The sequence below is a fragment of the Delphinapterus leucas genome, chromosome 2 (genome assembly GCF_059928025.1).
Source record: "Delphinapterus leucas isolate spDelLeu-1000000601 "Yukka" chromosome 2, BTC_Dleu_Yukka2, whole genome shotgun sequence".
In the NCBI taxonomy this organism is placed as follows: Eukaryota; Metazoa; Chordata; class Mammalia; order Artiodactyla; family Monodontidae; genus Delphinapterus; species Delphinapterus leucas.
The window spans coordinates 98,455,861-98,482,573 of record NC_143130.1 but is presented as its reverse complement, the minus strand read 5'-3'; the positions used below and the strand labels follow the sequence as shown (position 1 = coordinate 98,482,573).

Below are 26,713 nucleotides of genomic sequence, written 5' to 3'. Positions count from 1 at the left end.
TTCCATTAAGTCACATTAAGTTCTAGTTCATTCCATCTTTCCATGTTCTACTCAGTGACAAATATACATCAGTGTGACTGCCATTCACATGGAAGTAAAGTTATATCTTAGCAAAATGCTGTTCCAAAGCCCCATACACTGACTCCACGGGAATGAGACCTCATAGGCAGTAAATCATCATACCCAACTGAGTAAGTCTGATTGCAGTAGACAAAGGGGAAATGCAGATACTTTGTTTCTACTAAAAACCTTCTGTCCAAAAAGAAAGAAAGAAAATCTTCTGTCCAAAAAGAAAAGAAAATACAAAAACAAAGAAAGAAAAAGAGCAGAACAAAGTTCTCATGGCGTATTTATTAAATGAAGATCTTGGTGGGAGAAGGCAGACCACACCCATTTAATTGAATTGCATGTTGTAAGTGAACTCTGCTGCTAGGTAAAAACTGTATAGCTTGTGGAATTTCACCAAAAGAAAAAAAGAAAAAGGTTCCAAATCTTTATATGGAATGTGAGGCTTGCATAATTCTTAAGCAATACCACCTGCTTTCATTCATAATGCAAAGAATAAATGTGAACCATACTTTCAGTGCATTATTCTAAAACTGGATAATTTAAATTCCTTTATTTATTAAACAGGCACTTGATTTAAGGCAGCACTTTGGACATCATAGAAGATGTAACAATGAATCAGAAGATAGGACCCCTGTCCTCAAAAAGGTTACACAATTCTAAGGGAGAAAAAGTGTGGGTGTGTGTGCCAAATGATGTCAAGAGAGTGTGTGTAAAATGATGTGATCAATACCCTTGGACATTCAGAAGAGAAGTAAGACTTTTAAAAGAGAAGATGAGGGAAGGTTACATTCAGAGAGGATAGGGTTAGAATTTAACTACTATTGAAGGGATACCTGAACAAGCCTGAGAAGAAAGGGGCCTGAGCAACATGGGAAAGCACTGGGAATCCTGAGCCCAGATCAGCTACAACCTGAATAACATTTAGGGCCCTAGATAGAGATTGATTTCAAAGGGAACGGCAGGTCAGAGTGTGGAGGCCTTGAACAGCAGGCCTGTTCAAGAATTCAGATTTCATTCAATAGGCGGAGGAGAGCCATAGAAGCTTTTTAAGCTGGGAAGTATGTTTATCAAAGTTGTACTTTGGGGGAATTAGTTTAGGTGGTTGACAATGGCAGGAGGAGAGGAGAGACCAGAGGCAGGGAGGCCTGATCAGGTTATCGCATTGGTCCAGTTGTGGTAGGAAGAGCAAGGGAGGGATGGACATGGGAGACACTGCAGGAGCAGAACAAACAAGATTGGAAGTGGGAAGCAAGAGAGAGAGAAGATTCAATGATGACTCAGATTTGAAGCCTGGGTGGTTGAGGTAACAGAAGTCAAGAGGACAATCTGAGTTGAGAGGGAAGAATGAGGAAATCAGTTTGAGGCCATATCTAGATGGCAGTTAGAAATACAGGGCTGAGGAGTTAGTTCAAAATTAGTAGATTACAGATTTAATAGGTAATAGATATAGATTTAATAGACAATATATTTTAGAGTAATCTACACGAGAGGAAAAGCTGAAGCTATTTAAATAGACTCAACAAATACAACACAGACTATGTTAGACTTCTAACATAAATAAATAATTGAATATTTGTTTATATCAAGAAAACTGCCCATAGTACTTGTATCCTGTACCATTGTACCAGTGTAAGATGCAACACTGGTTCAAAATTAAAACGAAAAACAAAAAACCTGACACTATACAAGTAGCTGGGATGGGAAGTTTGCGTACAGAAACGAACAAAACCACAATGATATATGGCATTTTACAAATTCATTCCTTGGAACAAATTTTCATCACTGAAATTTGGAAGTTAAAATACTAAGCAAATCTACTCAAATTATTTCTATCCATTCAAACTAATTTCTCTTTTCCTCTGAAATCAACATTGTTTTCTGGATAACCATCAAGAATATGTATTAGCTACCATTAAGAATAATGCATTTCATAAGAGTACTAATCTCAATCTTGATATGAACATTAATAAATACATTCATATGTTAGAATGCTCTTAATTGACCCCATTTGTGACTTTCAAGCATACCTCCTTATCTACTTATCCTACTCTACTTTAAACTATACTACCTTTATATTGAAGTGTTTAGTAAGGATTATTTTCAGTGTATTCTCCAAGCCTCACCTGGTCTGGGTTTCTCTGGAGGGCTGAGTTTCAGATGTTGGTCTTCGGATGAAAGGCTCACATTGATGCCATGCAGTGGATCATGCAAGAAAGAGGGCCTTTTCAGTCTCCCAATGCCAAGAGTCTTTGACATAAAATAGTCTTTTGTGTCACCAATAACCTTGTCCTCAGAAAGCTGGAGGCATTTCATATTCTTTGCTTCAACGACAAGAGCTTCTGATGACATAAAATGCCCAGTCGAGGCTTTGGTGAGATAGTAGCCTCTAGATGTTTCACTTTCGGCGTTCTCAGGCATACTTGCGTCTTCCACCTCAGTGCTTTTGACCTTTGTTTTTGACCCATCTAGTGACTCAGAGAGAATAGATCTGGAAAGCTGGGGCAACTCAGGTGTTATATCCTCAATGTCTTTCTTTTCTCTTTCTGAAGACAGTCTAATCATGGATTTTTGTTTAAGTGTGCATTCATCCAGAAGACACCTTAACTGTTCCTCAGAGAGAAGTGATGTTGAATCTAACTGGTGAAATAAACCAAAAGTTTTCATAGTCAATTGATTAAGTAAACACATTTAACTTTGGTAAGCTTCCAGTAGTACAGTATAAATGCAAGTAACAGGAAATCTTTCACTCAAAACACCCAAATAACAAAACCATTCGTATTAAAGTATCCAAAATTGCAGGGGAAATGTACAACATGCCTAGAGAATAAGTTTAGAATCAATCACACATACTAAAATCCAGAGAAAAGTCCCACAACACTGATGGAAATGAACTGCAGCACCAAATTAACCACTAACACTCCCTCTACACATAGAAGTACCTTGAGCTAAAATGAAGATATTAGAAAAGCACCTTCGATTTTATCAGTCTTGGGGCATCAAACAGGGTAGTAAGTAACCAGCTCTTTGATAAATAGCCAGGAATCCTGCCATAATCTCCAGTAGGTGTTTCTCTGTTCCCACTACTCCTTGGTGTAAACCCTATCACCACCCAATTCCTATATTAGGCAAACAGGGCAGATTCACCTGCCCCTGGGGATTCACCACTCGTATGTCTGTCTACAGCTTTCAGTGGACAATACTACCAAAGACAGAAAAGGAAGAGTGAAGGGGTGGTGCATCCTGAGATGTGTAGTTGCTTCAATGTTACAGGCCTAGACAGAGGCCAGGGACATTCCAATAGCAGTGCATTCTGGGAAGAGGATTTGATCATACACATTTAATCTCCGCTTGTAGATGTTATCAGGGCTGATTGTTTCAACCAAGATCTTAAGGATGTAAAAGTATTTCTTCTCTTCCAGTGATGCTCTCAGGAAATAAATCAAACAGAAGTATAGAGCTATGTTCTATAAGAATTCAACTGAACAGCATGCCACCTGAATTGCAACAATGTCAAAAAGAACGTGATTGAAATATATTGAAAGACACTGAAAAAAATTTCTCCTTCTTTAAAGAATCAGCCCTGTCCCTGATTTACATGGTGGATTATCTAGGACAACACTAATCCTCCTTCACAGGGGAATGAATTATCTGAAAACAAGAAATTCCCATAAGAAAACCTAATCATGAATTGTAATCGCCTTAATTTCTACTTCAGTAAATTAAAACAATGCTGTTGGTCTACTTTGTAGGACACAGTAAGAATTAACCAAATATTCTGCATGTATAAAGTATTGGGGCGGAGCTGTTATTAGAACTAGTATATTTAATTCCCCATTACTGTGCAATGCTTCTAATGCAGCTAACAAAAAGTAGTACATTAAACAAATTTTGTATCATGCTTTTAAAAAATATTATGTGTTTTAAAATTATATTTAACTTCCATATATTAAAAACCAGTTTTCATAGTGGCGAGTACCATTATGACTTTGAGAGTAACAAGAAATTGTCTGGGAATATATTCTTAATAATCATCTGGGATTCAAAATTCAGGTAAATCACCCTAAGGTTAATATGCACGTCAAAAAAAATAGGTTGAATTACATATTAGCAAATCCTACTTTTAATCACTAGACATTTCACGCATCCAGATGCATAGGAGCATTCCCTTCACCCTACTATGTAAACGTAGTCAACTAGAAAATGAAGGCAGCCCTTATATGGTACTAGATAACTAAAATATACTTTCAAAATCTGCATATATAAAATTCCTTATAATGAGTAAACAATTCCCTAGGATTTAGAAACCGTCCACTGAGTGTCATCCTCAGCAAACATCCAAACCAAAGGCTTAACATACGAAATTTCCAGACCCTAGAAAAAAATCAGTCCATACTAGAGCAAGAGGGTGAAGGATTATGGAAGGAGGTCTCTGGGAGGGGCGGGGAATAAAAGAGGGGGAGGTGGAAGATGGGTAGATCATCTGATATGTTTGCTCATGTCCCCAAATAATATTGGTAAGATAGATGCTTGGAAGTTCTGAAGACATATTTAGCTAGACACACAGAAATTTAAGTAAAAGGAAAAATAAAGCAATTATGAACTCTGGGGAAAACAGAAAGCTAGTTTTTCAGGTAGATAACAGAAAATTAAGCAAAAGAAAATAAGATAATTATTAACTCTAGGACAAACAAAAAAGTTGTACAAGAAAGGATACTATAGTATACTACTTGCTTTTGCTGTAAATGATGCTTTCACAGTCATCATAATATAAATAGTGATGACTGGGATAACCAAAAATTGTGATTTAACTATTTTGGAGAAGTGGTAGGAGAGAGAAGGAATGTTTGGAGTAACAATGTGAAACCCTTGGCTATAATTACAGGAAGTCAATATATAATTGATATAACAATACAGTACCATCATATTATTGATATGAAATGTTAGGTCATTGTAAATTGATATAAAACTGATCAATTAGGAAGGCAAGCTATTAAGAAATAATATAGAGTTAAAGCAGGGGAAACCTTCTAAAGGAATTAAAAGGGGTTGACTCTGGAGAGCAAAACTAAGAAATGGGGAAGAATGGGCAAGGAGCTATCATTTTTGTTTAAAACATTTTAACACAACTATTTATTTTATTACTATAAGAAAAATTAAAATTAACTTAAAATAAAATATAAAAGTGATTTAAATGCATTCAAAAATTTTAAATAAAATTAATTTAAAAATAAATATCTGGGGCTTCCCTGGTGGCACAGTGGTTAAGAATCCACCTGCCAATGCAGGGGACACAGATTTGAGCCCTGGTCCAGGAAGATCCCACATGCCGCAGAGCAACTAAGCCCGTGCGCCACAACAACTGAGCCTGCGCTCTAGAGCCTGCGAGGCACAACTACTGAGCCCGCGTGCTACAACTACTGAAGCCCGTGCGCCTAGAGCCCGTGCTCCACAACAAGAGAAGCCACCACAATGAGAAGCCCACGCACCCCAATGAAGAGTAGACCCCCACTCACCTCAACTAGAGAAAGCCCGCGCACAGCAATGAAGGCCCGATGCAGCCATAAATAAATAAAATTATTTTTAAAAAATAAATAAAAAAATAAAACTCTGGAATATTAAAATGAAATTCCCAACTGGTTATATCTTTGGGCATCAGAAGCAGATCCAGGTTTCATGGAGCCTGAAGTTTATGTAATATTGGAGCAGGGGAGGGTACTTCTTTAAGAAAAAGAATACAAAATTACAAATAGAAAATAGGTATAAAAGTGAGTTTTTCTTCTTTGGAATGTGAAAAAGATCACAAAAAATTAATGGGGGGAAACATCAAGCCCATCTCTTACACTATCTCTTTAGGTCATTTACCAGAAATGCTTATGTTTCCTGACTGCAACCTTGCTTCCTCTCCCCACTCAAGGTTCATACAAGAGAGGGCCCCTGAAGCTTAAGCTTCACTGGTTTCACAGTAAATCTTCTGGGTGCTCCAAGATAAAGCATAACACATTTGAGTCTGTATGTACACAGAAATAAGCTCAACTACAATAACCCCGATCCTCTGGGGGAAGCAGCCCAATGGGAAAGAAAACACAAAAGACTAGAACTTGGGCTTCAGTTCAAGCTTTGCCACCTTGTGCGTATCACCTAAGGGGCCCATTTACTGCAGGTGTGAAATAAGGAATTGAAGAAGATGATCTCTACATTAACTTGTAGCTCTAAAATTGCTTTTTATGAATAACTACTCTAAAATTAAAAATACACATTAGAATAAGCTGTTCTATTGCACCTCAGAATGTCACCTGGGTAGAATTTATGAAAACAATAACAAAAAGAGAACTTTTATTTCTTTAATTTCTTCACAATACCATCTTGAACTCAAAAAATAACTAAAAATTCTCTGGTCTCAAAACATTGTAAGTACAAGTAAACCAAGTATATTAAGCTCTCAAATTAAATTAATTTCATTACAGTGTTTCTGGGTGGTAAGACATCAGAACCTTCAACACAAGCCATCTTTCTCATCTTTTGATTCCCTGCAGAGCCTTGCCCACAGTACATGCTCAGTAAATCAGTGTTGTGGAAGGTTGCTGAGTGTTTTGAAATGGCTAAGTACTACATTGATATAAGTTATTTACAAATGGCGGAACTGGACTAAATGGGGCTTATCACAAACATCTCTAATGACCCTTGATAGGTCCGGGGCCATAACCCACACCTTTCATCCAGATTGTCTTGAAACTCTGAACTAATTAAGCTCCGTATCTCAACGACTGACTCACTGTGCAAGCACAGTCAAGTAACCATCTGTTCAAGTCTTTACCTCAAAGTATTCGTCTTTCATGCCAGCTCTAATTTTCCAGTATTTCATAAACAAGTTATTATTCATGCTATTCCTGTCGTTCATGAAATTCATCATAGTGCATCTCAGTCTTCATTTTTCCAGACCAGAGCCCAATCTATTTTCTCTCCTTCTATGAAAGCCCCTCTTTTCCCATCCTCATTTAAATAGTCTTTTTATGGATCTTCTTTCTTGTTTTAGCCAAAACACACACACTCTGTAGTCACAGAGTAAATGTATTGGATTTTCTCATCAGGAAAAAACTATAGAACACTTGTGGTGTTAGTTCTCATGCATCTTGCTGGTCTTGTTGGCACCCCAGGTGATGTCGTACAGAATAATAAAAACTAGCATTTACTAAGCACCTACTTTGGGCCAGATACTGCCCTATGCATCTTACATGTATCAATTCCTTTAATCTCCATAACAAACCTATGCAGTAGATACTATTGTTATTCCCATTTTATAGATGAAGAGCTGAGGCAATGAGAAATTAAGTAATGAGTCCTTGGTCATACAACTACTAGGTGGTGGGACTTGAATCCAGATAGTCTGGGTCCAGAGCTTATATGCCTTACATAGTCTCTCATTGTAAATGAGTTCTCCCTCTACCATTCTCTAAGTATCCTTTTCCCAACTGACATTCACTTTTCTGTCCATTCCCTCAGATATTAAAAACTCTTCCTGTAGATTATTTCACTTAACTTTGGATTTTATTACCCCAACTACCTCAGCATCTTACACAGATTTACACAGTGTCCTCTACTTCAGCTCACTTCAGGAAAAAAAAAAAAGACAACCCCACCTCCATTCACAGGGTGCCCACTGTTTATACTTCTCCACCCATATAAATACCAGTTTGGTGTAGGAGCTAAATCTGATGGGGAATGCAACTTGTAATTGCTGGTAAGGAATCACAGGCTGTGGATTACCTGACCTTCATCCCTGCCTCCCCTCCTATGCTATGTATGTGGAGTTTCCCCAGCCATAAAAATCTCCACTCATTTGGTACTGGATTTGTTGACAAGGCAATCAAGATTTTATGTCTCTGGTGCAGATAACCAGAAAGTCAAGTATTACAAACTAGCAGAGGCAATTTTGTCCTTTGATGTAAGCTTATGTCTGATGTTGGGGGTTTTTTTCCCCACAAACACTAAGTTCCTAAAGACCCACCCTATAAAGCCAATACATTTATCACAAGTGAGAAAATGGTGGGAAGCCGGAAGTCCTAAATGATTAACAGCAAGAGTGTGGATATAAATTGCTTTCAATGACATCAAGTTCTACCTTAAAATAAACAGCTAGAAAACACCCCACCCTTTGCTTAATTACCAATATATAAGTTTACAACTCTCTGTTGCAGCCACTGCTGGCAACACTTAAGCAGTAGTTTATAGTCAAGGTTTTTTAGCCATTAGGGACAGAAATCCTTATCTCAAAAAAACCCCCCAAAACAGGGTAGGCTATGATGAACTCCTTTAGCTTTCGCTTGTCTAGAAATCTCTTCATCTCAGGCAGTAGAGGTGAGTGTTGATGTAGGATCTAAGAAGTCACCTCATGGATACCAATAAGCAGGAAATGAAGTATCAACAGGGCTGTCGGGGTCTGGAGATGAGAAGCCCCCAGGAACCAAAGTCATGTGCTTCATCGTTCTCTTACTGAGTCCCTGTGGTCTCTTAACTCGCTGCTTGTCTGATGCATGCTCCTCTCTGCAAACCAGCTCTCTCTGCTTATTAAAGGTTTCTGCTCTCTCACAGCCTCAGCTTGCCCAGGTAGCATGAGTTAACTCTGGTCTGCAATCAGCATGACATTAAGAGCCTGTCACCCACCAATGAGTGACAGTGGTCTCTATGTCTATTAGCTCAAATTTTCAAGCAAGATAACCTGGTTGGTCACTGACCAAATGACGGACTGAAATGTCAGTTTCAAGTGTTTACCACTAGTCCAGTCACCTGTGGTGAGGGTCACATAGTATGAACTTGGCCACTCAAGTCCATGCTTTTGGATAAGGGGGATTTCCCAAAGAAGAAGGCATTTAGCAGAGCAGGGACCCCAAAATAAATCTACCACATTGCTAAACTAGAATTGCTATTAAGTACATAACCAATAGAAGGGACCTGACACTTAATGAAGTTTTATAGCCAACTAAAGGATTAAGAATCAAGGAGTTGCCAAACTTCACCTATCTCATTCAGTCTGAGCACTCACTGAATAGCTAACTGAGATATAAAAGTAGAATTACTTGTCAGAAAATATTCACCTGTAGATAGAATGGTAAGACTTCCAGGTGGACTACAGAACAGCACTTTCAAGTCAATGTGCTCCTAATCATCTCATGTGGGCTCAACAGAGTCACATCACTTGTGGTTCTTAAGAGTAAACAAGTCTGAAAATGATGGGGGTAAGTGATTAGTGTTCCTCTGAATGTCTGCATCAACAAGGATACACTGCCAAGGACTCACAGAAGGAATAGGCTTATTCATCCTTCCCCCTCCTTAGCTCCTTCCCTCCCTATCCTATTCTTCGCCCTTCTTCTCTTACACTGAGGCTACCCCAGTCACACAGAGGCAAGTCTGGCAGGTACAATGCTCTTCAGAGGCCACAAAGGTCCCGGCAGCCAGGCAAGATCTGGCATATTTTTACCCACAATAGTCAGAGGTTGTTCAGCCAGAGGAGGCTCTGAACTCTAGTCAAAAGGTCACTGCCAGAGAAACTATGTAAAACATTAGGAATAAGGGCTGAGGCCAGGTTGTAAACAGGAAAATGAGTCAGCCCCCAGGTCAGAAGCTGGAGGATCTGTGGATAGAATAACAGTGTGTGAAATAGGTCAAGATGAGCGGCTCTGAAGTGAGTTCATAAATGTCGTGATGGTATTGGAAGTCCGCTTTTATGCGGGGCCTGCCATGTCAAAGTAACCATGTAGCAGCATAGGACCCCCCCTTGCCCAGGCCACCTATCTTCCCCGAATGACTAGGAGAGGCAGGGCTTGGAAGGGTTTGCCTGACGTGTTTGCTCCATGAAAGGCTGCTGTGCCCGTGAGCATTCGGTGATGGTTCTTCCCAGCCTAGGTGCCAGAGCTGGTATCCATGACATCAGGCTTTCTGTTTCTAAGAGGACGAGAAGGGTGGGATGCCAGCAGGATCCCAGTGTATAAAGGAAGGGTGGGCATGGATGGGAGGATCTAGAAGCAGGGTATGGGATCCTCCATTCCTCCAACTTGAAAAGGGGCCAGGAACTCAGCTTTAGTTGACGACATAGTCAGAAGGGTGCAGATGAGCCTGGAGGACAGCTAGATCGACGTCACAACTTCGGTTTCTAAAAGAATGATGGGGGAAAAGGGCTCTCATTTTTCCATTCTGGGGGAAAATTATCATTTGAGCATTGCCAGCAGCTGCTGTTTTTCAGCAGTAGAGGCAGCAGATCAACTTCAATCAGATTCCCCTTGTTCTGAGTGAGCCACTGGAATGGCCCTTCTGTAACACATCTGTCACTTCCTTGCCAGAAACAAGGCTTGGGTTCCAGCTCTGCAGCTGGAAGATGCCTGGCACCCCTGTCCCAACAAAACAAAGCTTAACCAGGAGGTTGTCAGAAATGAGGTGAGCAAGTTTGTACACAGAGCATTTCTTCTGGTCACAGGGGGCTGGAGCACCCACCCACCTACCCACCCAGCCCCCACTCCCTGGGGAAATATATCCTGTATGTTACTTTTAGAACAACTAATTCTCACTGCTATGCAAGATGGCTAGTTTATCGGAGAGTAACAGTTATGAAAATCATTTGCACGGTCTTCTCTACTCTCAGTTTGAAGTTTATTTTTACTATGTAGAGATAAGTTGGGTCAGAGGAGGTCATGATGGGGTCAGAGTCAAGAGAGCCACTATCTATTTAAATGCTTAAACGTGGGCCAGAGTCCAGATCAAGCTTCACCCTTTTGTTGGAGGTCAGCTGGGAGATGAGTCAAGTTAGAGCGATATGGTATCATCAGAAGAGATAACCTACAAGGACCTACTGTAGAGCACAGGGAACTCTGCTCAATACTCTGTAATAACCTAAATGGGAAAGAATTTGAAAAAGAATAGATGCATGTATATGTATAACTGAGTCACTTTGCTGTACACCTGAAATGAACACAACATTGTTTATCAACTCTACTCCAATATTAAAAACTAAACTAAAGAACCCCTGTATGCCCACAGGGCTGTAGAACTTTAAATACTTCTCTTGACATCATGTAAACTTCCCATTAAGGAGAAGGTGACCTCAGAACTCTGTCTCCGGGATCTTCAGCATGCGCTTTCTGGGCTAGCCTAGAAGCAGTGGTGCCGTGGTCACCACAGGACCATCCCCAACAAGGGCTCATTTAAGGTCAGGTCAGGCGAGGATATCCAACAGGTGTTAAGGAGGATAACTGATCACAACTCACACCCAGTCCAGGAGGACACGGAGGAGGCCACCTACTGGTGCTGAAACAAAGCGGAGATACGGCATGGCCTAAAAGGTAGCACCTGACCTCACACGGCCTGTCAAGGGATCGAACAAAGCCTCCAGGCTCTGACCAAGAGGACTTCTGCTTTCCAGAGACTTGGGCCCTCGATTTGTGATCAGTGCCACATTCATCAGCAGCTCTGAGGACAACTCTTCTGCCTTTTGATGTGCAGCCTCTCACTATGGTAGCATTATCTGGACGGCCCCAATCAGAGAGAACCCTCAGCTGGACCCCACCTGTCGCCAAGCAGGACCCAAAGGGACCTTCCCAGAATAGGACTCCCCCACGCCCATGTCCTCTGCCTGCCTCCTGTCCGTAGAGGAACTCTACCAAAGCATAAGTTTAATCAGAGACATGAAAAAATGTAGAAGTTAAAGAAAGCAGTCAAACAGGACCAAATAATAATAGTTTAGCCATCAAACAAAGTCAAGGACCTTTAGTTCCTCCTCAAGGGCTTTAGATAATACTCTGAGCTGTTTTGCAGGTACTGACGCTCCCACCAGACGGAGGAAGTGAACTGTGTGCTGCCACCAGCGCATAGATCCCAGATTGATTGGAACCACAAGACTGATGATGCTGACTTCCTATTACCTCACCTCCAACCAAGCAGAAGAAGGTCCACGAGCTGATCACACACCCCACAACCCCCCTCCCTCCCCCTCTCTTTACAAACCCTTTCCCTGAATGCCTTCAGGGAGTTCGGGTCTTTCAAGCACTAGCTGCCTGGACTCTTTGCTTGGTGCCCTGCACTAAACACCGCACTTTCCTTTGCCACAGCCTGGTGTCAGTAGACTGGCTTTACTACGCACGGGCGAGCAGACCCAAGTTTGGTTCAGTAACACACCCACATAAGTGAGACCCCTCAGAGAGATGCCCAACCCTGGGAACTGGAAAAGGAAACTGAATATTTCCTTGAATGGACAAGAAGTTTCCTAGCAGCACAGACAAGCCCAGGGGCCATGCTGCACTGGCATTCAAATGCTCCAACATGACCATACCCGGTATATCCATCACCCAGAGCTGCGCACCTGCCTGCAGCTGGGCTGAGTGGATCTAACAAGGCTTGTGCTGCCCCCAAAGCTGTGGATCCAGGTATTGCTATTGATGCCACTGCCACGCCCCTCCTGTCACCCTCAGGCACATCATGCCCCTCTTGCCCCTCATCCAGGACTTCCCTATTGCTGCTGAGTTGTGACTTGCTAATGAGGTGTGAGATGCTCAGCTGGCCACTTCTAGGCTTGTGCAAATCAGTCAGTCCTTGGAGTAGACTTTGACCAAGAGGGGAGAGGAACCAGTGAGTAAAATCCTTCCCCTTCCTCCTCCTAGAAGGACTGCCCTGAAATGTAGTCCCCCATATGGATTCTCTCTGAAGGTGTCCCCCCAAGATGAAACAATCAGCGTTGTCGCCACCCCCCCCCCGCCATTTCTGCTTTTCTGGTGTTGCTTTAGCCAATTAAGTGGCAGCCTGTGAGTTTCAGGCTCTGCTCTTCCAGACTGAGACAGTCACAGTAAGCAACAGCCTCCAAGTGCGGGCAGGGCTCTGGAAGTGGCAGCTTGAGCTGCACAGGGTGAGCCTGGGAGCACTGGGCCAGCAGCTCCACCCCAGCCTCTATAAACTGGTCAAAGGCTCCCAGGGCGGAGCTGGCTGCATGCAGACACTGCAGAGCTATGGCCAGCACTGTCAAGATCCTATGAGGCAAAGTAATGCTTTAGGATCCTTGGGGCTCATGGCTTAATAGCTGGTTCCTACTGCCACTGCTAGACGGGAGCAGCAGAGCACTGCCCAAGGGATTGGCTCAAAGGAGAAAAGCCCTTGGAGTCCTGGGAGGACATCTGCCCAGGGCAGCCAGAGGGAGGTAGCAGAGCTGGAGGGATTATATGAATTGGAGCTAAGGGGAGACAGCCCAGGTCATAGCTTAGGTTTGAGTGTCAAGATAAACAGAAAAAAAAAAAGACAAACACGAGGTGTAAAAGTGGCCATGCAATGGTGTTCCATACCAAGTCACATCCACTGCAAAGACAGAGGAGGTCTGCCTTCATTCTGGGCGGGCAGAGTTCAAGACCAGGCCGGAGCTCTAAAGAAAGTTAAACAGGAACAGACCCTACCCTGTCAGCAGCCACCGATGGATCAAAATGAAGGGCTGGGGAAGCCGTGCAAATACGTGACATTCCTCTACATCTTACATGCAACTCCAGCATCCTTTCTCCATGTTGTTTTCCCAGAGCCATTGATATTTCATTTGGTAAAATGCCCCAAGTTAAGTGTTCCCTAGGCTGCATGTTATCTTTTTGAAAAACAACGAAAAACAAAAAACCCCAAAAAACAGAAACCCCCAGGTGGAGAGGAAATACCCTTAACAACAGCATAGAGTAGGAGATAGAGGCTGCCGTTTCTGAGTTTAAACCCCAGCTCTCTCACTCCTAGCTGTTCCATTCCATATTGGGCAGAGTATTTGATCTCTCAAAACTTCAAACGTCTAAACTGTAAAAGTGAAACAACAACTTGCTGACTCCTAACAACTGGTTGTGAGGAGTACTAACAACTAACAATATGCAAATGAGCATGAGATACATGCGTGAGGCTGCTAGCATCGCACCTGATGCAGAGTAGGTAGGATTTCAATCAATGCTGGAACACTGGGAGGAACACTATGCTTGACTGAGACGCAGTAGTGGCTAGATGACCCAGTTACGAAGTTACCGACTTAAGTCTGTATGTTCCAAGCTCCAGTGGCCCCTACCACTGAGGGTCTCTCTGGGGTACCAGGAATAGAGCTTTGCACATCATGTCACAGCTAACAATCTGCAATGAGTGAACTGTCCTGTATACTCTAATGGATTCATATGGGGCTACAGCAACCATCAGATGCCAGGAGAGGACACACACGAGGGAAAGGTCGGAACATGAATCTTCGTCTTCCCTGCAGGAAGCTTGCGCTTCAGGGCAGATGCTATTAAGTCTTCAGTACCAGAGAGTACCATAGCAACCAAAAAGGACCAGAAAGGGGCTGGTTTCAAGACACTTTTATAATTGCTCAAAATAATCAATGTCAGGACTCAAGATGAATTTTGTGAAGCAGAGGAATGTAGGTGAAATGCATTTATTTCATGCACAGGACACTTTTCCCTTTCACCAATGTCCCCTCCTTGCTCTGCTCCCTTCCCTAAGGCATCTGAAGACCCCATGCTGCCTCCTCAGCCCTCTCCGCCTGAGCACACACTCCTCAAAAAGTATACTCAATTCCAAACCTTTTTTTTTTTTTTTTTTTTTTGCGGTACGCGGGCCTCTCACTGTTGTGGCCTCGCCCGCTGTGGAGCACAGGCTCCGGACGCGCAGGCTCAGCGGCCTTGGCTCACGGGCCCAGCCGCTCCACGGCATGTGGGATCTTCCTGGACCGAGGCACGAACCCGTGTCCCCTGCATCGGCAGGCGGACTCTCAACCACTGTGCCACCAGGGAAGCCCCCAAACCATTTTAAATGTCCCACTGCCCTCACATCAAAACTTACCTGTTCTGAGGTGTGTTTCCTTATTACTCTCCCTCAGACAAAGAGATCTAGGTCCATCTATAATCCTCCCAAGGAACAAGCTCAAATTTTACAGGAGCTTCTTCAAATCAGAATGACTTAGTCCAAAGACATGATTCTACGAATGGGAATCTGGGCCCCACAGCTGGATGGTAGGCGATATTTGAGAGATACCATTTTTAGCAGCCTCAGAGAAGCCATACAGTGAGACCTAGTCTAGCTCTACAAATGATTGGTCCTGTCAAATCTCATCAGATCTGATTTTCCTCTTGGGTGTAAATCTCGCACCAGAGAGTTAACTCCACGTTTAACTTGTTAATCAAGGAGAGCTTTTTCTGGTTACAAACAGATGACCTGTAGCTTTTCCCAGGGTTAAACAAGAGCTCCTGAAGCTTTACCCAGTCTAGACATGTATCTGAAACATCTAATTACCCCTGTATAGCCTGCATGGCACACAACACCCGACGTCATTACATAAACATGAAGCTCCCTACTAATACTGCTGCTCAGTGAACTGTCCTTTTACATTTGCCAATCTGAAAGTGAAATCATGCTACCACTAAGAATAAGGATAGTATGCTGTAAACAATAACTGCCAAGCTTTGCTATGACCCAAAAATTGTGGGAGTTAAATTCTCTAAGAATTAAACAAAAAAATCCACGTAGTGAACTGGATCCAAATTCATAAGGATCTAAATTGCTTGATGCATACTCTCTCTGAATTTAATTTTCCCTTCCACATAGAGCAAGAGGCTATATGAAAGGGATAACTCTTTCCACCTCCCTGGTTGTCAGGTCCTACATTAGGCAGGTGACCAAACCAGCCCTGGTCATTAGTTAGTTGCACTGGGGTTGGGATGTGGAGTTGGGGTATGGATAGAGTTTATATAAAGTCAAGGACCATCCACCATGTACCAAGAATGCTGACATACATTATTCCATTCCATTCTCCCAACTACCCAATGAGGAGAACTGGGAAATCATTCTCCACATTGAACAGATAAGGAAACTAAGACTCAGAGAAATTAAGTATCTTGGTCCAAGGCCCAGAAATAATAAAAACTGAAGCCAGAATGTAAATCCAGAGCTTTTCATACTCTTACTGTCTTCACACAGTTGCTCAGAAGAGTTGGTTAAACTCCATTTCCCAGGAGAGGTGCTCTGGCAGCAGCATGGTACCATGACATGCCCCCTCCACACTCTATTTTACATCTGAAAATGTTATAGAGCAGGACAGCCTAATAGAGTCCCTTCCACTTCATAAACTTGAAGCAGAAGTATGAACAAGAGGTCCTTCCCCTGGCTGACAGCTGCCCCCTGCTTCCCCCAAACCTGGAATGCCAGGTTATATCAGCACAGCACCCGCTTCGTCTGCCTTCCCTGATAGATGTTAAGTTTCTCAAGACTGGGACGGGGTCCTCCCCATCTCTGTGTCACCATGTCTGTGGCACAAGAGAGACACAAGGCAACGTTTTACTGGCTATACGAAACTTTCTTTGGGTGTTCCTCCACCTTCTACAGTGGCAGTCACTCTATAAACTAAACTCAGTGGTCTCAGTCTGTCCTCCCAGGATACAGCCCAGCCCCTTCTCTCCCCTGTGTCCTGTTCCCTCTGGACTCTGCTCTCTCCATTTGGCTTTGGAAGGTAATGGTTTAATGGATTAATGAACCTTCACTGATTATTTGGGAAGACCAGATAACAATGCCTTAACTCCTAAAGAATTCCCAAACATTTCAGATGCCAGCAACGGCAGTCAGACAGACAAATTGGCTGAAGGAAGAGGATACTTCTGGTCCTCTCTGTATCACCCTCCACAGGCAATGACTCACCCTAGCTGTGGATGCCCCCTCATCCCCACCAACTTCAGGAATTTAGTTCCACTGACCAAGGAAAAATGCTTCAGATTCACAAAAATTCCCAAGTGCAATAAAAAGCCTACACTCTGGACCTATGACTGTGATATTCACTACATGTTTGACATAGAGGTTTAATTTGCTCTGCCATGAAAATAGAACTGAATAATAATCACAGTCTTTGTGGTTAGGTTTAATTATGGAAATCTACTCATGTACTTATACAGAAAGCCTCACAAGCATGGCAGAAAACCATTTCTTTTCATAAATATTTATAGGGAAAGGGCCTTCTGAAAAGGTTCTTTATTAGTAAATAAATACTTCAAATAAGCAAGGCAAAATAGGGTCCCCACCTTTCATAGGATATATTCTCTAATCATGTCATATTAACATTCTCTCTTTTGATTTCCAGTGATAGGCGAGGACAAGCTCCAACCTCTGCTCCAGGTTGGGGTGCTGAGTCACTTATTTAGAATGGAATATGCAGGGTATCAAGATGGACAAGTACAATCCATATTCAATGTGGTGGTATTGAAAACATCACCTAATTGAATATGTTAAAATATCCTGGCTGAAGAGATAGAAAAAAAAAAAAGCAGTAGAAGCTTTATATCTTTGTACTTTCTGATTTTATGATATAGAAAATACTGTCCCTGGAAGTCAGACAAAATAATGAACAGCCTTTATCTCCTTTTAATCAAATTTCAAATTAATGTTTTAACTTCAAGTATGCATGGTAAAAACACAATTTCCCCTAAAGCAGTTAATAGTAATTAATTTAAGGATGATAGGCTGAAATACAAAATGCATTTGGAAAAAATGGAAACACAGGGAAGTAGATTCATATAAGTGCTTCCATTTGCTGGATGTAAATTCCCTTACTATAATTACCATTTTTTAATGTCCAAAATCTTCCCCACATAGACCATCCTTGTAAAATGCCAAAACAACTAACTTAATAAATCTAGTTTTTTAATTATTAAAATACATTTTAGGGCTTCCCTGGTGGCGCAGTGGTTGAGAGTCCGCCTGCCGATGCAGGGGACACGGGTTCGTGCCCCGGTCCGGGAAGATCCCACATGCCGCGGAGCGGCTGGGCCCGTGAGCCATGGCCGCTGAGCCTGCGCGTCCGGAGCCTGTGCTCCGCAACGGGAGAGGCCGCAACAATGAGAGGCCCGCGTAACACACACACACAAAAAAGCATTTTAACTGAATTCATTAGTTAATAAAGCCAGTGACTTTTTCATAACTTGTTAAAATTAATTTTGTACTTATAAATTATTAGTCTATCAATCCATAGTATTAATATAATTATCATCCCATAACTAACTTACCATATTAAAATTAATAATATATAACTGTGAAGCCTGTGGAAATGAAAATCTTTAGATGTAGTTAATTACTTTAATGAATACATGAAATTGAAGATTCATTAGGGATTTTAATACTCTGTTTCAAGACTGAAACCACTGTACATTATCAATCGAATTTATTTCAAATACATTTCATATTTAAAAGCTAGATATTAAAAGATTAGATGTCGGTTAGCATCATCTTCATGTAAGCTCAAACACTGCAGTTGGTTGCCACACATACTGAAAGAACTGTACCAGCAGGGCAGACCACTGACATTCCTAAAAGATCTAACCTCTTTTAGAGAGACTCACATGATCCCCACATTTACAAATACAGAAATATATGTATGGGCTCCTGACTTTCCCTTCAGCTCATCCACAAGCTCTACCACCCCACCTACCAGAATCTATACCACATGCCCTGCTGCCCCTCATCCCTAGATGAACTCTCCATGCTTCTCTCTTTGGCCAATCCCTCCACTTGTACATGACAGATAACCCCTTCTTGCCTACTCAAGGTCATTGCTTTATCAATTCTCCCCGCTCTCTTCTGCATCACCATGTTCCCCTCTCTCTCCAGAATTATTCCTATGAGCATACAAAAAGTTTGTTCTTCCACCTTAAGAAAACACCCACCTTTGACCCCATACCTCTCTCCACCCACCACTCCATTCTCTCATTTTCTTTACTATTTCTTTAAACGGTCTTGATGCCATCAAATCCCTCTCCCTCTAATGTCTCTTAAGCTCACTCCAAGCAGGATTTAGTCCACTCCATCCAAATTGCTCTTGTCCATGGTACCAATGTCCTCCACATTTCTAAAGCAGCGATCAATTCCCAGTCCCCGTCTTACCGGATCTCTCAGCAGTGTACGACAGCTGATGACTCTTCCCTTGGCTTCCAGACCACCGCTCTCTCCTGACTTTCCACCTTCTTTACTGGCTGCTCCTTCGCTGCCTCCTTGGCTGGTTTTTCCTCATTTCCCCAACCTCTTTACCTTGGGGAATGCCCCAGGGCTCAGTCCTTGGATCAATTCTCTTTTCTACTAATCTCACTACCTTGGTGATCTCATGCATCTATACAGGGTTAACTTGCAAATCTGTACCTCTTGCTTGGACCAGTCCTCTAACTTTAAATTCATCTATCCCACTTCCTACTTAACATCTCCACTTAGATATGCAATATGCACCTGAAATTTAACATGTCCGAAGCCATATTCTTGATCTCACCCTTAACCCTGCTCCTCCCACAGTCTCCATGTCAGTTAATAGCAACTCCAGCTTTCCAGCTGCTCAAGTGAGAAACCTTGAAGCCACCCCTGGTTCCATTCTTTCTCTCACACCATGTCTACAATATATCTGGAAATCTTTTTGGTTCTACCTCAAAACATACCCAGAGTCTAACTTAGTCTCACTTCCTCTGTGCTATCACCCTAATCTATCATCATTTCCCACCAGATGCTGCATGTCCTCCAGATTGCTCTCTCTGCTTCCCCTTGCTACTCTATTGAGCATTCTCAACCCCGAGAACCCGATCAAAAATGTAAGTTACACCACTGGGTGCTTTTCTACTTAGAATCCTCCAATGGTCCCCAGCTTCCTCAGAGTAAAAGCCAAACTCCTAGGAGTTTGGTTCCCCTATCATTGTTGGGTTTTTATCTCCTATTTCCCTCCTCATTCACTCCATCCAGCCACCCTCACTACCTTGCTGTTCCTTGAACATGAGGGGCATGCTCCTGTCTTAGGGACGTTGCCCTTGCTGTCCACCTTCCTGAAACAGACCACCTTCCAGATATCTTCACAACTTGTTCCCTCGTGTCTTTCAAGTATTTGTTCAAATGTCACCTTCTCATGGAACCCTTCCCTGACCACCCTACGTAAAAGTACAACAGCTTCCTTCTGTACTTCCACTCCTGATGCCCCTTCCCTGACTTATTTCTCTCCATACACAGCACTTCCCCTTTTTACATTCTCTATAATTTACTTGTGTTTTGTTGCCTGCCTCCTTCCACTAGAATGCAAGCAAAATGTGGACAGAGACGTTGACAGCTCATTTCATGACTCTATCCCCAGAGCCTAGAAAAGTATCTTGACATAGTAGGAGCTTAACAAAATTTGGTTAATGAATGAAATACTTTTTCTTGGAGAGGTATGTGTTGCACCTGTATGTGCTCATACCATGACTTACGCATCCTTTTTTATTCTCTGGTAAAATTTGATCTCCTACTTGATGAGTGATATTTGCACTATTTGGAATCTTTGCTCAAATAATTTGATGAATCACTTTTTCTTACTTCTGTTGTCATAGTAGTATCACAAACCAATATGTTTCTTTTGGACAGTCTAGTGTTTTTAAATTTTTTTAATTTAAATGCCTTCAAGAAGAATGTGTATATTCTCTAATCTGCCAGGACAATCCTTCTCTCTACTGTCCTACCCTCATCCGTCTCATACATTTACATAACCTTCCTGCTCTCTGAAGGAATTTCACTTAGCAGCACCTGCATAGAGCTTATTATAGATTTCATAAACTAGCCCCATTTCCAAATGCAACTTTCTACTTTTATTTGTCAACAATTCCATTTTTTGACCAAGAACCATAACTTTCTCAAACTACTTTTCCCTTTATTCATTTCCATCACCACATCAGCATATGATCCTTTCAGGACTATTTCTCACAACAAAATAAAGTATCTATAACACGGTGAGAATTACTTTGTCAGTGGTAAGGGACAGAGAAAGGAGCTTCACTGTGGTGTGGATGCCAGCAAACTGCATAGATTGTCTCCTTCCTGCTAGTACACACGTTATCTTACACCAAGACATCAGTGGTACCTGCTATATCCTGCTCTTCAGATCCTATTAGCATGTCACAATATATTGAGCTAGCATGATGTCCTGTGTGATGAGCAACAACCTTGTGGACAAAATGGTGTCACAGTGCCAGAAAGGAGGTATCACCCACCCTGAGGCAAGACAGTGAAGTTACTATGCTGCTCCTACCAGATAAAAGCAAACTGTTTCTAGAGTATTCTCTGCTTATTTGCCTAGAGGAAAAGCATCTTCCAGATAAATAAATGCACCACAAATATCAAGGCATGTGTTTGGTTGCTCCAAAAAAGAGGCTGTATCTTAAATGAAGCAAGTGTCTTCTAATCTCTGAAAGGTCTTAATATTGCCTTTTCCCTGGTTACTCTAATAAATACGCTCAGGTCTCTTTTGTAGAGCCCAGTCTAGCAAGTTTTTGACCTTGCTTCCATTTAAAGAATGTGGGCTTATGAACTGATCCCTGTCTGGGGATTAGGTGAGAGGTTATGACTACCTACTGTAATGAGTAAAATCAGGCCTCTGTTTGCCCAAGATGCAGAGTTTTTTGGTTGTAAAAACCACGTAGCATAGCTAAGTGCCTATCTATTTCAGTCACAGGGATCCCATCATCAACAGCCATTTCCAAAGATCCCTGATTGTCATTCCAATTAAAATGCCCATCCTGCAGCCTATTATGGTAGCCATGTTGCCCACCTTGCCTTCTAATGGTAAAGAGCTGCTCCCTAAGCTCCATTATCTCAGGATCCTAATATACCTAGTAACATCAGGGAGCCCCATTTTAGCTTGAGCATCTTCCATCAGCACCACTGGCCTACAGAGAACGACCACTCATTTTTGTCCTAAAGATGTGAGTGGGCCCCTCATCACTGTATCTCTCAAGCTTTCATTAAAGAGTCTCATCAGGCGGGGGCAAGCCGCGGCTAAAAGTGCGGTCCCCAGAGACAGACATGAGACGCTAGGGCCGCTGCTGCCGCCACCAAGAGGCCTGTGTGCGAACACAGGTCACTATCCACACCCCCCTTCCGGGGAGCCTGTGCAGCCCGCCACTGCCAGGGTCCCGGGATTCAGGGACAACTCCCCCGGGAGAACGCACGGCGCGCCTCAGGCTGGCAACGTCATTCTGGCCTCTGCCGCCGCAGGTCTGCCCCGCACTCCGTGACCCTCCCTACCCCCCCCACCCCCGGCCTGAGTGAGCCAGAGCCTCCGAATCAGCGGCTCCTTTAACCCCGTCCTGTCTGAGCAAAGAACAGACGCCCTCCGGCGACCTACACGCACAGGCGGGGCCAAATCCAAAGCTGAGCCCCTGGGAGCTGTGAGAACAAAGAAGAGAAAGGGAAATCTCTCCCAGCAGCCTCAGAAGCAGCGGATTAAAGCTCCACAATCACCTTGATGTACCCTGCATCTATGGAATACATGAATAGACAACGAATCATCCCAAATTAAGTGTGGATGAAAGGCTCTTGGTGCTGCAGCCAGGAGTTAGTGCTATGCCTCTGAGGTGGGAGAGCCAACTTCAGGACACTGGTACACAAGAGGCCTCCCAGCTGCATATAATATCAAACGGCGAAAATCTCCCAGAGATCTCCATCTCAACGCCAGCACCCAGCATCACGCAACGACCAGCAAGCTACAGTGCTGGACATCCTATGCCAAACAACTAGCAAGACAGGAACACAACCCCACCCATTAGCAGAGAAGCTGCCCCAAATCATAATAAGTCTACAGACACCCAAAAACACACCACCAGACGTGGACCTGCCCACCAGAAAGACAAGATCCAGCCTCATCCACCAGAACACAGGCACTAGTCCCCTCCACCAGGAAGCCTACACAACCCACTGAACCAACCTTAGCCACTGGGGACAGACATTAAAAACAACAGGAACTACGAACCTTCAGCCTGCAAAAAGGAGACCCCAAACACAGTAACATAAGCAAATTGAAAAGACAGAAAAACACACAGCAGATGAAGGAGCAAGATAAAAACTCACCAGACCTAACAAATGAAGAGGAAATAGGCAGTCCACCTGAAAAAGAATTCAGAATAATGATAGTAAAGATGATCCAAAATCTTGGAAATAGAATAGACAAAATGCAAGAAACAGTTAACAAGGACCTAGAATAACTAAAGATGAAACAAACAGTGATGAACAACACACTAAATGAAATGAAAAATACTCTAGATGGGATCAATAGCAGAATAACTGAGGCAGAAGAACGCATAAGTGACCTGGAAGATAAAATAGTGGAAATAACTAATGCAGAGCAGAATAAAGAAAAAAGAATGAAAAGAACTGAGGAAAGTCTCAGAAACCTCTGGGACAACATTAAACACACCAACATTCGAATTATAGGGGTCCCAGAAGAAGAAGAGAAAAGGAAAGGGACTGAGAAAATATCTGAAGAGATTATAGTTGAAAACTTCCCTAATATGGGAAAGGAAATAGTTAATCAAGTCCAGGAAGCACAGAGTCCCATACAGGATAAATCCAAGGAGAAATACGCCAAGACACATATTAATCAAACTGTCAAAAATTAAATACAAAGAAAGCATATTAAAAGCAGCAAGGGAAAAACAACACACAAGGGAATCCCCATAAGGTTAACAGCTGATCTTTCAGCAGAAACTCTGCAAGCCAGAAGGGACTGGCAGGACATATTGAAAGTGTTGAAGGAGAAAAACCTGCAACCAAGATTACTCTACCCAGCAAGGATCTCATTCAGATTTGATGGAGAAATTAAAACCTTTACAGACAAGCAAAAGCTGAGAGAGTTCAGCACCACCAAACCAGCTCTACAACAACTGCTAAAGGAACTTCTCTAGGCAAGAAACACAAAAGAAGGAAAAGACCTACAATAACGAACCCAAAACAATTAAGAAAATGGGAATGGGAACATACATATCGATAATTACCTTAAATGTAAATGGACTAAATGCTCCCACCAAAAGACACAGATTGGCTGAATGGATACAGAAACAAGATGCATATATTTGCTGTCTACAAGAGAACCACTTCAGACCTAGAGACACATACAGACTGAAAGTAAGGGGATGGAAAAAGGTATTTCATGCAAATGGAAACCAAAAGAAAGCTGGAGTAGCAATTCTCATATCAGACAAAATAGACTTTAAAATAAACACTATTAGAAGAGACAAAGAAGGACACTACATAATGATCAAGGGATCGATCCAAGAAGAAGATATAACAATTGTAAATATTTATGCACCCAACATAGGAGCACCACAATACATAAGGCAAATACTAACAGCCATAAAAGGGGAAATCGACAGTAACACATTCATAGTACGGGACTTTAACACCCCACTTTCACCAATGCACAGATCATCCAAAATGAAAATAAATAAGGAAACACAAGCTTTAAATGATACATTAAACAAGATGGACTTAATTGATATTTATAGGACATTCCATCCAAAAACAACAGAATACACATTTTTCTCAAGTGCTCATGGAACATTCTCCAGGATAGATCATATCTTGGGTCACAAATCAAGCCTTGGCAAATTTAAGAAAATTGAAATTGTATCAAGTATCTTTTCCGACCACAACGCTATGAGACTAGATATCAATTACAGGAAAAATCTGTAAAAAATACAAACACATGGAGGCTAAACAATACACTACTTAATAACGAAGTGATCACTGAAGAAATCTAAGAGGAAATTAAAAAATACCTAGAAACAAATGACAATGGAGACACGACGACTCAAAATCTATGGGATGCAGCAAAAGCAATTCTAAGAGGGAAGTTTATAGCAATACAATCCTACCTTAAGAAACAGGAAACATCTCGAATAAACAACCTAACCTTGCACCTAAAACAATTAGAGAAAGAAGAACAAAAAATCCCCAAAGTTAGCAGAAGGAAAGAAATCATAAAAATCAGATCAGAAATAAATGAAAAAGAAATGAAGGAAACGATAGCAAAGATCAATAAAACTAAAAGCTGGTTCTTTGAAAGGATAAACAAAATTGATAAACCATTAACCAGACTCATCAAGAAAAACAGGGAGAAGACTGAAATCAATAGAATTAGAAATGAAAAAGGAGAAGTAACAACTGACACTGCAGAAATACAAAAGATCATGAGAGATTACTACAAGGAACTATATGTGAAAAAAATGGACAACCTTGAAGAAATGGACAAGTTCTTAGAAAAGCACAATCTTCTGAGACTGAACCAGGAAGAAATAGAAAATATGAACAGACCAATCACAAGCATTGAAATTGAAACTGTGATTAAAAATCTTCCAACAAGCAAAAGCCCAGGACCAGATGGCTTCACAGGCGAATTCTATCAAACATTTAGAGAAGAGCTATCACCTATCCTTCTCAAACTCTTCCAAAATATAGCAGAGGGAGGAACACTCCCCAACTCATTCTACGAGGCCACCATCACCCTGATACCAAAACCAGACAAGGATGTCACAAAGAAAGAAAACTACAGGCCAATATCACTGATGAACATAGATGCAAAAATCCTTAACAAAATACTAGCAAACAGAATCCAACAGCACATTAAACGGATCATACACCATGATCAAGTAGGGTTTATTCCAGGAATGCAAGGATTCTTCGATATACGCAAATCAATCAACGTGATACACCATATTAACAAATTGAAGGAGAAAAACCATATGATCATCTCAATAGATGCAGAGAAAGCTTTTGACAAAATTCAACACCCATTTATGATAAAAACCCTGCAGAAAGTAGGCATAGAGGGAACTTTCCTCAACATAATAAAGGCCGTATATGACAAACCCACAGCCAACATCGTCCTCAATGGTGAAAAACTGAAAGCATTTCCACTAAGATCAGGAACAAGACAAGGTTGCCCACTCTCACCACTCTTATTCAACATAGTTTTGGAAGTTTTAGCCACAGCAATCAGAGAAGAAAAGGAAATAAAAGGAATCCAAATCGGAAAAGAAGAAGTAAAGCTGTCACTCTTTGCAGATGACATGATACTATACACAGAGAATCCTAAAGATGCTACCAGAAAACTACTAGAGCTAATCAATGAATTTGGTAAAGTAGCAGGATACAAAATTAATGCACAGAAATCTCTGGCATTCCTATATACTAAGGATGAAAAATCTGAAAGTGAAATCAAGAAAACACTCCCATTTACAATTGCAACAAAAAGAATAAAATATCTAGGAATAAACCTACCTAAGGAGACAAAAGACCTGTATGCAGAAAAGTATAAGACACTGATGAAAGAAATTAAAGATGATACAAACTGATGGAGAGATATACAATGCTCTTGGACTGGAAGAATCAACATTGTGAAAATGACTCTACTCCCCAAAGCAATCTACAGATTCAATGCAATTCCTATCAAACTACCACTGGCATTTTTCGCAGAACTAGAACAAAAAATTTCACAATTTGTATGGAAACACAAAAGACCCCGAATAGCCAAAGCAATCTTGAGAACGAAAAACGGAGCTGGAGGAATCAGGCTTCCTGACTTCAGATTATACTACAAAGCTACAGTAATCAAGACAGTATGGTACTGGCACAAAAACAGAAATATAGATCAATGGAACAGGATAGAAAGCCCAGAGATAAACCCACGCACATATGGTCACCTTATCTTTGATAAAGGAGGCAGGAATGTACAGTGGAGAAAGGACAGCCTCTTCAATAAGTGGTGATGGGAAAACTGGACAGCTACATGTAAAAGTATGAGATTAGATCACTCCCTAACACCATACACAAAAATAAGCTCAAA

At 41.8% G+C, this 26,713-nt stretch overlaps 1 long non-coding RNA gene across 1 annotated transcript in view; it reads right to left on the bottom strand.

Moving 5' to 3' along the window:
* Positions 1-26,713, bottom strand: part of LOC149750221 (uncharacterized) — a 110,384-nt gene that overhangs the window by 17,941 nt on the left and 65,730 nt on the right. Inside the window, exon 2 of the long non-coding RNA XR_016392129.1 lies at positions 2,193-2,706. This is a non-coding gene — a long non-coding RNA (uncharacterized LOC149750221). The remainder of the gene's footprint in view (positions 1-2,192; positions 2,707-26,713) is intronic.